The 13,565-nt window shown below is 42.4% G+C and overlaps 1 pseudogene; it reads left to right on the forward strand.

Moving 5' to 3' along the window:
- The first annotated feature begins 12,364 nt into the window (after positions 1-12,364).
- Positions 12,365-12,516, forward strand: LOC142438024 (U1 spliceosomal RNA; annotated as a pseudogene).
- Positions 12,517-13,565: the final 1,049 nt, after the last annotated feature.

Consider the following 13,565-nt stretch of genomic DNA (forward strand, 5'->3'; position numbering starts at 1 on the left):
GAGTTATCACTTTGTAAACTGCTGGTTTCTTTTTGGATATATCCCCATAAACTTTTATTACAACCGCAATGACGTCACCATTCTTCCTCTTAAGCTTTACCATCAGCTTGTTTGCTTTTGCTTCCATGATAGCAGAATTCATGTTTCTCTGATAGGGCCTTTTCTCAAACTGCTATCTGATTCCTCCAAGTTCCTCAAACTAGATCCTGTTCAGCCATTTCACAACAAATTAGTTCACGTTTATTTGGATGCAAAGAAAAGTCAAAATCCAAGCATAGTGTTTTTTTAAAATATGCATTTTCCACGAGCTCTCTGAAGACATTGTTTGGTAAGCATTGGTCTGCTAACTGAAAGGTCAGTGATTCAAACTCACCAGCGGAAGCTATATGATTCCATAAAGGTTTATAGTCTTAGAAATATATAAGGTCACGATGAGTTGACATCAACTTGATGGCACTGGGTTGGGTTGGGTGAGTACACACACATACCTGAGGGCCTTTCAAAGTTGATGGAAAGCTTCCACTGTCTTCTAATTCCATTTCTTCATGAACTTTCTGAAGTACCGTCAAACACGTGTGCGTGCACTCGTGCATGTGCATGTGCGCGCACACACGGCCATCATTTGACTAGAACAAGGGGATGCTTCATGATTTGCATTCTGGAAAAGTGTGTGTCAGGGTTTTCTTTCACCGTGCATACCTGGCCAAGTTGCACAATGAGCAAATCATCTGATCAACTGGACTGTATGAAGAAGAAGGTGGCATTAGGATGGAGGAAAGACTCATTAGCAACTTGCGATAAACAGATGACACAATCTTGCTTGCTGAAAGCAGGGAAGGCTGGAAGCATTTCCTGGTGAAACCCAAAGACTTCAGCCTTTAGTTATGAATTATACCGCAACATAAAGAATGCAAAAATCCTCACTACTGGACCAATTCATGCCATCATGCTAGACAGAGAAAAGATTAAAATTGTCAACTTAAGGAAGAAAAACCTGTGTCCGTAACCAATGCCAATGGAAGCAGTAGTGAAGAAACCAGTTGAGAGATTGCACTGAACTAATCTACTGCAAAAGACTTACTGAGAGCTTAAGATCAAAGATGTCATTTTATGGACTACATAAAGTATGTCAGATCCAAGCCATGTTGTTTTCAATCACTTCAAATGCATGTGAAAGCTGGAGAATGAATAAGGAAGACCTTTAAGTTATGGTGTTGGTGGCAAATCTGAAACATAACAGAAGAAAATACACATATGTCTTGGAATAAGTAAAGCCGAATACTCTTTCGAAGCGAGGATGGGGACTGCTTGAGCACATTGCCAATAGGGCCCAGACCCTGGAGAAGGAGGACATCACGCTGGGTAAAGTAAAGGGCAAGCGAAAAAGAGGAAGATCCACACTGAGATGAATTGACAAAATGGCTTCATTCGTGGTCTCAAAAACAGCAACAATCATGAGGGTGACAGAGAATCAAGCAGTGTTTCATTCAGTTGTACATTGGGCCACTATGAGTCAGGAATGATTCTATTGTACCTAACAACAACAACAAGTTTGTATGTATCAGAACTTATCAAAAAACGTGCAGTCTTATCTAGATAAGGAACAGTAAGGGTTATGTATATGTGGCTCATAAGTGTATGTGTGTGTGTGTGTGTGTGTGTGTGTGTGTTTTCCAGGAATAGAACAAAGGAGGAAATTTCAGGAGATTTCATAAACAAGAGGAAGTGATGAATCTGTTAGATATTTCATTATTCTAAATATCAGAGCCTAGACATAATTCAGACCCCTACTTTTGTTTCCATTTGAAATGCAAGGCCAAAGAGATATAATGAATGTACTGAGGTCCTGGAACGAGTTCTTGGTCATTACTATTATGGATAACAACTACCATCACTAGGCAACCACTAATGACATGCACTGTAAGAGGTGCCGGAAGCCCATTATCTCGCCAGTCCACACAATGTGCCTTCTAAGTAGGTATTATTACCCCCTTTTAAAAATGGGGAAGCAGCCTTAGTTAAATGCATGCATGAATGAAGCCCATATGACTAGAAAATTGAAGAGCTGTGATTTGAACCCAGGTCAGTTTGAGTCCAAAGACTGAGCTTTTTCGATTATAATAAAACCTACTATTACCCACTGCTCACAGAGCATTTTGATTCTAAATATAAGGCAAAGGTATCAAGTCCATTTTACATTACAAGACATCAGAACTTTGGGGATGACGCTAGAGCTAAATAGAGGGTATGGTTGCACAATATTATGTATGTTCTCTGCCACTGAATTACACATTTTAAAATGTATAATTTTAGGATAATTTTGCATATCTATTCTCCAAGGAGAAACGATTTTAGAGTAAAACAGATATTTTTCTTTATCAGTAAAGTCAGCATTACCAGAGTTATGGGGCTCAGCTTCACTTTTTTTTCATAGAACTGTTATTTTGAAAGCTCTTTGAAAAGACAGTTTCAAAAAGCTTCGTAATAATAATATATCATAAACCAGAGCATGTTGGCAGCAAGGAGAACTCGACTATTGTCAAGGGGCTGTATGGAGTAGGATGGGCCTGGCTGTTTGTGAATCCTTAGGGGAATCTTTTGCTTTTCCAAAGCTTATTGTTGTGAGTGCTACGGTGTCAACCTAGGCTTATGGGGACCCAATCAACAAGGCAAGGGAGTGCTGACACCGTTAGCTGTGGGTAGGATCATTGTGACCCATAGGGCTTTCATTGGCTGATTTTGGGAAGTAGATCACTAAGCCTTTCTTCCTAGTTCATCTTAGTCTGGAGGATCCACCAAAACCTATACATGATCATAGAAATCACAAGCCTCCACTTACAGACTGGGGGTAGTGGCTACACATGAAGTGTGTCTTCCAGAATTGAAAGTGGTCCTTCTGCAGGGAAGGTAGTAATACTTCAATCAACTGTCAATGTCTATTTCCCACAGCTTGTTGTTGTTGTTGTTGGTAGGTTCTGACTCACTCGTAGTCACTCCATATGTAAACAATGAAACTTTACCTGATCCTGTGCCGTCCTCACAATGTTGTCATGTTTGAACTCATTAGGTTTTGTGACAACGTGGCTGCGTCAGGATTCTCCAATAATGTGAGCTAACATAATAAAATCAACACTATGATAGAAGTTTCTTCAGTGGGGTGGCCTACTCCTGTTTAAGCAAAATCCATGGAAGGGTTTGCCATTTCTTCTCGCTGGATGGAGATCTTGTACTTTTCTCCTTGACCTCTGGTTCTTTGGACTTGAGCCACTACGTTGCCGGCCTACCTTGGATTCATTCAACTCTGCAGCTAGAAGCTTGACCACTGACCTGGGATTCATTAGCCTATGCCTCCACCTACCTGCACTCTTTCTGCCAGGCCCCACAGCTCTTTGAGTCAGAAAAAGCCTCCTGCTTAACATCTGACCCTCTGATTTGAATCAGACTGAACTTACCTGTTTCTACAACTGGGCAAAGCATGTCCTTGATATATATATATATATATTTTTTTTTTCCCAGGAAAGACAAATTAAAGAGGCATAGCATTGCATTCCTTATAAAAAAACATTTGAAGATCTATCTTGAAGTGCAACAATGTCAGTGAGAAGATAATATCCATAAGCCTATAAGGAAGACCAGTTAATATAACTGTTATGAAATCTACACACTAACCACTAATACGAAAGATGAAGTTTTTTTTTAACCAACATCTGCACCCTGGATTTATCAAGCATACAATGCATTGATAATGACTGCTGGTTGGAATGCAAGCACTGAGAACAGAAGAATCAATGGTGGGAGAATAGGCCCATGGTGACTGAACCAGTGCCAAAGGTTGTGTGATAGAATTTTTCAAGACCAATGACCGATTCCTTGGAAACATCTACTTTCATCAACATAAATTGTGACTATCCACCTAGACCTAGTCAGATAAAATACAAAGAATAAAATCAGCTATATCTAAGGAAAAAGGCAATAGAGAAGTTCAGTATCATGGAAGCAGAAGTCAAGAAGTTAAAATATGGACTGCACTGGGTATGTCTGCTATAAAAGACGTCTTTAAAAATTTAAAGAATAGCTATGTCAGTTTGGCATGTTTTCTTCAATTGCTTCATATGCATGCAAAAGCTGGACAATGAACAAGGAAGACTGAGAAGTTATGGCTTTAAATTACGGTGAGAGTAAAAAATATGATCTCTACATAGACTGCCAGAAGAACGAACAAATATGTCTCAGAACAAAGACAGCCACATACTCCTTTGAAGCGAGGACGACAAGATTTACGCACTCACGTGCTTCGGGCGTGTTCTCAGGAGGGAATGGTTCCTGGAAACGAACATCATGCTTGGTCAAGTAGAGGGGCAGCCGGAAGGAGGAATCCAGTGCCATGGATTGAGATAGTGGCTGCCTTAATGCGCGCAACCATAGCATTGACTGTGAGGACGGTGCAGGATGAGGTGGTGTCTTGTTCCGTTGTACATGTCACTGCTGTGAGCAGCAGGCAACTCAACGGCACCTAAGAGCATCGGCAAGATCAATGAGTGCGTGGTCTAGTGGGAAAAGGATGAAGGATACACTGATTAACACCGTGCCATTGGTGAACTCGCAGCTTAGGTGGACATCACAGTTTGCTCAGAGAATTATGCTATGTTCATGAAGAAAGGCTGCTCAGAAGTGGGAGGATTGGGGTTGTGGGAGAGTGTCTGAAGTGCAGAAAGCAAGACACAACAGGAAAAGGACATTTCAAGCAGAAGGAGGAACACGGGTAAAGAGATACACACGACACATTGGAACTTGGAGAGATTCGGGACGGGGGAAGCAAGGGTGGATGGGGCACTAATGTAGAACCTGAGACTGGGAAGGCCCAGCCCTTGAAGGTTTCATAGATGAAAGACTCTGACCTTTCCCTTAAGGCCAGGGGAAAATTTGGAAGGACTTTGTTTTGAGGACTGTCATGTGGGGATTTGCATTTGAGAAAGGTCCCTGGGACACCCGTGTGTGAGGGCTTGAGGCGGCCAGACTGAGTGGAGGGTTACGCCTCCATGGGATGACGTTGCTGAAATGCCAATCTGACCGGTCTCTTTTTGGCACACTGGTCAACAGCTCCCTGTATACTATAAGAGATACGTTTCTAGGGCTTGACTCATGAGTCACTCCAGAATCTAGTCTTCCTAACATTTCTAGAATGTTCTACCATTTCCTTATCCATAGTCTTTCTCACTAGGCCCGCTTACCCCAAGATACCACACTAGTGAACATATTGCTGTTCTGCTAATATACTAAGCCTCCTCGCTCGTCCTCACCTTTGTACTTACTTATCCTTTCCTTTCCCTAAAGTTGTGGTGTCTATCCTTTCCCTGGCAGGCACCTCCTCCTCCTCTCTCCACCATTCATACAAGCCCCCCCGAAAAGCCTTTTCTTGTTATCCTTGGCATATTCGCCACGTTTTAGGTTATACTCCCAATGAATTTACTTTATATTTCTGTAAAAACATTTCCTATCTTACAGTGTATTTGTCTGTTTATATGTCTACTTCTTCTTAGGCGAGGACATCCTTGAGGGCCAGGACCTTGTCTTCTCATTTCTGGAATCCTAGAACTCAGTCTGTTTCTTGGGTCTGACCCCAAACCAATGACCAGGCCTCCTGGAGTGCCCAGAAACCTGCATTTTTAAGCAGTGTCCTTTGTAAACCTTGATGAACATTGTTCGATGAATATTCTAAGAGGCTACCTGTGGAGGAGCCCCATTCTAATTTTCCCAACTCCAGTTTTGCCCTGCAGACTGGAATAAATATTTGGATTTGGCCAGCACCTGCTTAAGGTATTCACTTTCAGATAATAAGTATGGGAATTAGATTTCTCAAGATGTGCTGCTTAGAAGGGGATTCATTTAGGGAGATACATTTGGGGTGGCAGGGCCAGGGGGATAGTGAGGGCACTTCAGTCATCGATCCCTTCACACTGTCAGCCCAGCTCCACTCTGAGGATATAAAAACCCCTCTGGTAGATGAGGGCTGACGGTTACCATGGTGAGGCAGCAAGAAGCTGGGGGAGACTGGGATGCGTGTCGCTGTTTCTGACACTTCAGTCCAGTGAAATGTCAGTCTGGCTCATACTCACTCTGGACAAGATTTTTATCCCTCCTTCCCCCAGCCCTAGAGAATTCATTTTAGTTTTTAAAAACATACATATGTCCTGATGTGATCGCCGCCCATCTCACCTAGAGATAAACAACTGTGAAAGATCAGGGAGGGCTTCCCTACTCTCTCCCCTCTCTCTGGCCTCACGTCTTCCCTCTCCCCGACCCCAAACACCCCCATAGCATTTAAACAAGTGCCTGTCACTGAATTGATGCCCAAAATGTATCTGTTGGGTCTAGTTGAATTAATTAACCTTTGGAGAAATTCGGCCTTTCGTATTTGCTCCCAATTTTAAAAACCACTGATAATTAATTTTGCTGCCTAGTTAGCTTGAGTGGCAAGTTTGATATTTGGCGTGTCACTGCAGCAAGATTGAGACAAGTGAACAGGCCGGGAGAGCCAGGATTTTGAACTCGGTTGGGTACAGGTTTGCGTGCTGGTCCTACCGCTGACAACTTGAAGTCAGAGCCTTCAATCTTTTCTTCCCCTTAAGACAGAGATCCGAATCCCATCTGCCTTATGGGGCGCTCAGCAGAGAGAGTGCAGGGCAAGCTCGGCACCTGGCCCTGAGCAAGTGCTTGATAGATGTTAGCTGCTGTCATAACACTGTTAAAGGTTTTAATTTCAGCTCTTTCCTCAATTCTGAGTTTGTGCAATTGTTTCCTGACCTCTAATGTCCTGGAAAATGTTCTTTCTCTCTCAGGTCGGGTCTGGGGCAGGGTAGACTTTCCCTCAGGCTACCAGTGGGTTCCCCTTCAGAACCACAGGGTAGCTGAAGTTTCCAGAGGCACACATGTCCGCGAGGGCAAATGGCTGAGAAGTTTCCAGGCACCGGGACCTAAGCAACCAGAGGAGAAGCTGGCTCAGACCCGATTGGCACACACTCAGGAGACTGCAGTCACCAGTGGAGTGGGTGGAGGTGGGGGTTCTCATTGGCATGCAGAGGCTGCTGCAGAGAGCCAAGGGAGCCAGCAGCAACGGGTGCCATGGAGACCACTGGCCTGGCTTCCTAAGCTCAGGCCAGTTCCTTTCTTTTGCCTTCTTGTCCAAGCCAAGACATCCTCTCTTAGGTTCACTGCGAAGTTAAGAGGTGGAGGTTGGCTGGGCTCGCTCATCCTGTGGCAAGTAAGTTAGAGGTCAGGTCCCTCTGGATTTGCTCTCTCACCAGCTCAAAGTCTCCTATCCCCCACCCCCAACGTAACGCAGCACTGAGGCTCCAAGTGGGAGCATCCCTCTCACTCCTGTGCCTCAACCTCCTCCCTACCACTCTACTCGTTCTTCAGGTCCAAGCTGGCCTCTTGGGTTGTCTCCCCTCACCGGTGGGTGTGGAAGGTGATCAGTTCACTGACTTCTTCTTGGCATTCTTAGTTGGCTCCGACTCATGATGATATTATATTTAACAGAACCCAAACTTGCCTAGCCGTGTGTCACCTTCATGGTCATGGGTATGTTGGAACCCACCGTTGTGACTATGGTGTCAGCCCATCCCTTTGAGGGTTTTGCCTTGTTTTTGCTGACCCTCCGCTTGACCAATCATGATGTTCTTTTCTACTAGGGACTTAAATCTCTCTAGGAGTTTAACCTCTCAGCACCGTGCCCAATAGGATGTGGTCAGCATCATGCTCAGTACGGCGCATATTTTATAACTTTATCTCCTAACAGCCCTCGGACAGTTCTCTTCATCCAGTTTTTGTCATGGGGGAAACACGTTCAGAGAACATAACGGGCATGCTTGGGAGATTCCTAATCCCAAACACAGAGCCCAGCTGTGTGACTCCAAAGATGTGTGATAGCATGGAGAGAACGGAGGTTCTGAAGGCAGACTGCCCTGTTCAAGACGTGGTTACACCGCTAACTTGGAAGTTTTATTGATCGCTCTGTACTTCAATTTTCCCATCTGAAACAAGGGGAGTATGATAGTACCTGCTTCACAGAAACTTTCAGAGCATTATGCGAATTAATATATGCAAAGTCCTTAGGTCAATGCCTAGCACAGAATAAACAGTTTGTTCTTTGTTGTCGGCTGTTGTTAAGTTAGTCCCTGACTTACGGTGACCCTTGTGTGAAATAGAACAAAATGATACTCTCTCTGCATCATCCCCATGATTGATTGTGCATTCGATCACTGTGATCCTTAGGGTTCTCACTGGTTGATTTTTGGAAGTAGGTCACCAGGCCTTACTTCCTGGTCTGACTAATCTGGAAGCTTCCCTGAGCTTTGTCTTGCTTCATAGTAACCATTAGCCAGATGGGTGATGGCTGCCCACGAGGACATGGGACAGAAAGCAAATGTAGATCCCTAAACTAGATGAAAATTCTCAGCGAACCACCATTGTTCTTGACATTTAATGCAATGTCATGTAAGATAAGCTAGTCACCTTACACAATAGAATCAATCAGTTAGTTGAAATCATACCACACTCAGGCATCTCCTACATGCAATCACCTCTGACTTATAAAAGACCAGAATAGACGCAGAGAAGCACACACAAAGGAAGAAGCCATGTGAGAATTGCTGTAAACCAAGGAATGCCCAGGATGACAGACAAGGAAAGAATCAACATGACTAAGAACCGGACTTGGATTTCTAGCCTCTAGAACTGTGAGAAAATACATTTCTGGTACTTAAAAATACACCCTTGTAGTCTGGTGTGGCCTGTTATGGCCCCAAACAAACCCAGCGACAGCGAACCCATTCCAACTCACAGCACCTGCTATGGGGGTTCTGAAGTTTTGTAAATCTTTATGGAGGCACATACCTCATCTTTTCTGCCATGGAGCATTAGTGAGTTTGAACTATCCAACTTTGCAGGTAATAGTTGAATGCCGAACAGCGCCACCTAACTGAGGCAGTTGCTGAACTTCTTTCACAGATGGTGTCAGGCAGGCCTGGGTCTTTCCTTTTGGGAGCGTCTGTGTGAGCTAGGCCCACAGGCTTGAACATTTTTCTAACCTCTTGTTTGGCTTCTTCTCAACCTCTAGCAGGTGACATACAGTGGGGAAGTCCTTGGTGGGGAAGTCCTCCATGCCCCTCCAGTATGGGTTGAGTCATCCTATAATTAATCTTTATAATAACTTCAAGATAATATTTAATGTGTTATTTGTGTATTCATTGATTTAATTAGATTCATTGATTTAATTCTTTTCATTAGACTGTAAGTACCCTAAGGGGATACCAGACTTTGTAAATCATATTCTAAGCTATCTCGCCACATGGCTGGGGCTCTATTAAATTGATAGAATAATGCCTGAGTAGATGTTCGTTATTACCATTGTTGTTTGATTACTATGAAAAGTTCAAATACCCTCTAACCATAGATTACATGGTTAGAGAGTATTTGGCCTGTGAGAGAGAAAAGATTTATGCTTGTATGTTTTATGTCCCTATATTCCTAACAAGATAATTGTTTCCTTATGAAACATAATTTATACTTCAATGTTATAAGGCATAATTATCTTAAAATAAAGATTATTTTGTCAGGGAAAATGCCATGAACTATATTTATCCTCTTGTGGCACCCAGGAGCCCACAAAGTACATTAATTGGTTGATAAAGCTCTGAGATTTCCTGCAATATCTGCCTGTTTTTGTCTCATTTACTGCTCATGGAACTGCATTGTTGTATAACACCACTAAGGCTTCTTGGCACCAACCTATTAGAACTTACTGAGTTAGACAATGCACTTTTTGATTGCTAAAGCCCTATCTTCAAAGTATTGACATCTTCTGAAGGCCTAGCAATAGATCATACTCGTGAAAGTATACATTGATAGATCATTTCAGCAATCGTGCCTTATTTTTTCCTAATTTTTCTTAGGTTTACTTCCAAAGAGCCAAGACCTGATTGCAGTTTAATTTAACTGCCTGTAAACCATAATGAATTTGTTTCTCTTTTGCCAAGATTAAACCATGGCTCTTCTTAATGATGTGTTTACCGCTATAATGTAGTCACAGGACTGACTCTGATTTAAGTTCTGTCGTTCTCTAGCTCTGTGGCCTCAAACGAGTTCCTAATTCTTGGATTGCCTAGAAACCTTTGATTTCTACTTGCCACATTCCACCATTCCACAGTCCTCTAAATCTCCAAGTGCTGCCACCGTTGATCTAGTTACTCAAGGTAGAAACGGAGATGCCCTTTCGACAGCTTTTGTTCTTTACCCTCATCACTATTCAATCTATTAGAAAACCCCATTGATTCCACCACCTAGATAGAATAGATCTCAGAGTCATGCCATTCTCCCACCTCCTTGGGTACGTTGACAAGGCCACCACTATCTCTTGTCAAACGAACAACCTTTGTTCTGCTTGCCAACTTGTTCAGCAGAAAGCTCTAGGTGTTTCTTTCTCTGGATTTCTGGACGATCTGGTGCTGCTGCTGCGCATTCATCTCCGTGTTACCATCATCGCAATTATGTGGGCGGTGTTTCATGTCCCTGAACAATCAGAATTGCTCCTGCTTGGAGTCCTGGCTTGTACCGATCCCTCCGCCTAGAGCAGGGAGCCGCTGTTCTTCACATGCTGTTTTCGTTCGTTCTTTCTTTCAAGGTCAGCTTAACTTTTAGCTCCACGGAAAACCTCTCCCCCACACCGCAATGCTTTCCAAACTCGATCCCAGTCTTCTCTCCTGGTTTTGCCATATCTCCGAGCCTTGTTTGTTTCTTTTAGTACGTTATCACCGTTTATAATTGTTTACTCCGTTCTTTTGGGCTTGCATCCCATAGAAGAATGTAACCACAATGAGCCCGAGATCATGCTTGTCTTCTGTATCATTCTAATACCCAAAGAGTGATTTAAATACTTAGGAAGTATCCAGGTGGATACATTGCAAAGCCTTCATTTTTCTCAAACGAACATACCAACCTGAGTATTAATATGCCTTGACTTTGATTGGGCCTTTACACACACCTTGAAGTGTGTTCCAAGGACTAAATCCATGTGAAGATAGAAGGAGGGGAGAGGAACTAGTGAGAGAGAATTGCCAAGGATTTTCTGGTTAAGAACATCCCTAATATCATGAGAGATCACACGACAGTCATCCAAGTAGCTCAATAAACCCCAAACAAGATAGATGCCAAAAAGAAGTCACCAAGACTTACCATCATAACCAAACTCGCCAAAACCAAAGACAGGAAAGAAAAAGACCCTGAGAGCAGCTTAGAGAAATGAAAAGCATCCTGTGGAGAGGATCCAAACGGGTTAAGTTCTGCTCTATCCAAGAGAAATAAGAGTCGTAATCTGAAGAGATAAATGTCCACTCACTATTTAGAGCAGCAAAGATAAAATAAAATTAAAAAACAACCTATATCCCTAAAATGGAAAAGTGGATAAACCATGGCACATGTAGCGGAATACTTCTCCAAGTGAAAGAAAAAGGACAAATCTGTGAAACCTAGATGATATGCTGCATATAAAATAAATCAATCACAAAGGACAATTATTATAGGAGATCAATATTATAAAGACTCCGGATAAGCTTTTCACACTAGGGGTGGCAAGGGAGTGTAGTGCAGTGAAATTGCTGGGTCTGATGCTTCTATCCAGTTTTTGTAACTCCATCAAGTGACTAGGGGATTGCAAATACAGTGTAAAGGACACTAACTCAAGGGATGGTCAGTTTTGGCATTCCACTGGGTATAAAGTGAGCCATCTCCCAAACAAATATATCTCTATATAGTTATCACCAGTTTCACCTCTCCAGAGAAGTAACGCATCATTATTGCATATTTGTGGTGATTGTCTATGAGTTCTGGGTGGCAATAATTCATTTCAATGAATCATTGAATCCAGAGAGAAGTCAAGTGCTTTGGGAGGGGCCAATGGTGTCATTGTGAGGTGAAGGAAGTTGGAGGGTGGAGGGTGTCAGACCTCTACCTTGTGGGATTCAGCCATGGGCTGGTGTGGAGTTTGATTCTCCTTCCCCTGATTTGGCTAGAGAAGGTGAGACATGGCCCATGCCATTTGCTGGAGGGAGTATAAATGACTAACACATATTAACTTGGGTGAGGGGCAAAGCAAAACAAAAACAAAACGATGCAGACAAAATCAACAAAACGGGGTGGGGAGGACCATACCAAAGGGAAGAATATGGGGGAAAATGGCACATTCAATAATAAAACAAATGCTTTGGGAACTTAAAATGTACGAAGTGTATTCAACAACTGGAGACTTTTTTAAAGAATAAACTCTGATTATTATGCAGAAATCATGCATGCAAGAAAGCTTAAGGGAATACTTACCTGGCATGATCACGAAGGTGGTTTTCTCAGGGCGAGGCTTATTCATTGCACTCCGGATGTGCTGATCCCTGAAATTTCCTCAAATATGGGAAACTCCACTGCATAATTTGTGGTAGTGGGGGACTGCGTTTGAGCTCTCCCCTGGACTGAGGGGAAAAAAAGAAAGCTTAAGGGGGCTGGTAAAGTGGCAGAGGGTAGCAGAATGAATAAAAAACAAACAAACAAACAAAACATAACTCATCAATATTCTTTTCTAATGAAATAGACTTTGAGGTAAAATCCACCATTAAAGATAGGGAAGGATGAAGTATAATAACTAAAGGTTGATCCACGAGGAGGACGTCACCAAAGTCACTATCACCCCTAGAAGGCCAAGGTTCTAAAATCCCAGAAGCCAACCACAGCAGCATCGAGAAGAGAAAGACAAAGTCCCATTATTATTTAGGAGACTTTAGTCACACCACTTTCAGTGGTAGATGGAATAATAAGACATAGATTCATCTAAGCTACAGGTGAGCTAAAGACCATAACCAACCAACTCGATCTCATGGAAATAAACAGGACGCTTTACAAAAATTGTATACTATTTTCCAAAGCGCATGAATCATTTTCCAGAATACACAAAATTTTAGGCCAGGAAGTAAGTTTCAATAAAGTCTAAAACATCAAAATAATATAAAACATTCTCTCTGATTACAACACTATAAAAGTAAAAATCAATAACGGGAAAATCAAGGGGGAAACAATCAAATACAGGGAAATTCAATTACATTAGATTTTAAAAACCACTGGGTAATATAAGAAATAAAAAACGAAAATGTAAAATTCCTAGAATCAAATGAGAATGAGACAAAATACCCAAACCTTGGAACACAGCACAACATGTGCCCAGAGGTCAATGGATAGCAATAAACACACACAATAAAGAGGTCTAAAATAAAAACATTAAATGCAACACAAGCAAATAGAACGCGAACAGCAAAACAAGCCCGCGGTCATTAGCAGAAAGGAAATCATGAAGATTAGAGCAGAAAGACAGGAAACAGAACAGGAGAAACATTGGGAGAATGAATAGCACTAGAAGGTGCTGTTTGGAAAAGGTCAATACCACTGACAGACCACTCACCAAACGGAGAAAAGCAAAGCAGGAAAAGCGAATAACCCAAGTAAGGAGGGAGATGGGGGACTTTATA

Source organism: Tenrec ecaudatus, chromosome 1, assembly GCF_050624435.1.
Source record: "Tenrec ecaudatus isolate mTenEca1 chromosome 1, mTenEca1.hap1, whole genome shotgun sequence".
Classification (NCBI taxonomy): Eukaryota; Metazoa; Chordata; class Mammalia; order Afrosoricida; family Tenrecidae; genus Tenrec; species Tenrec ecaudatus.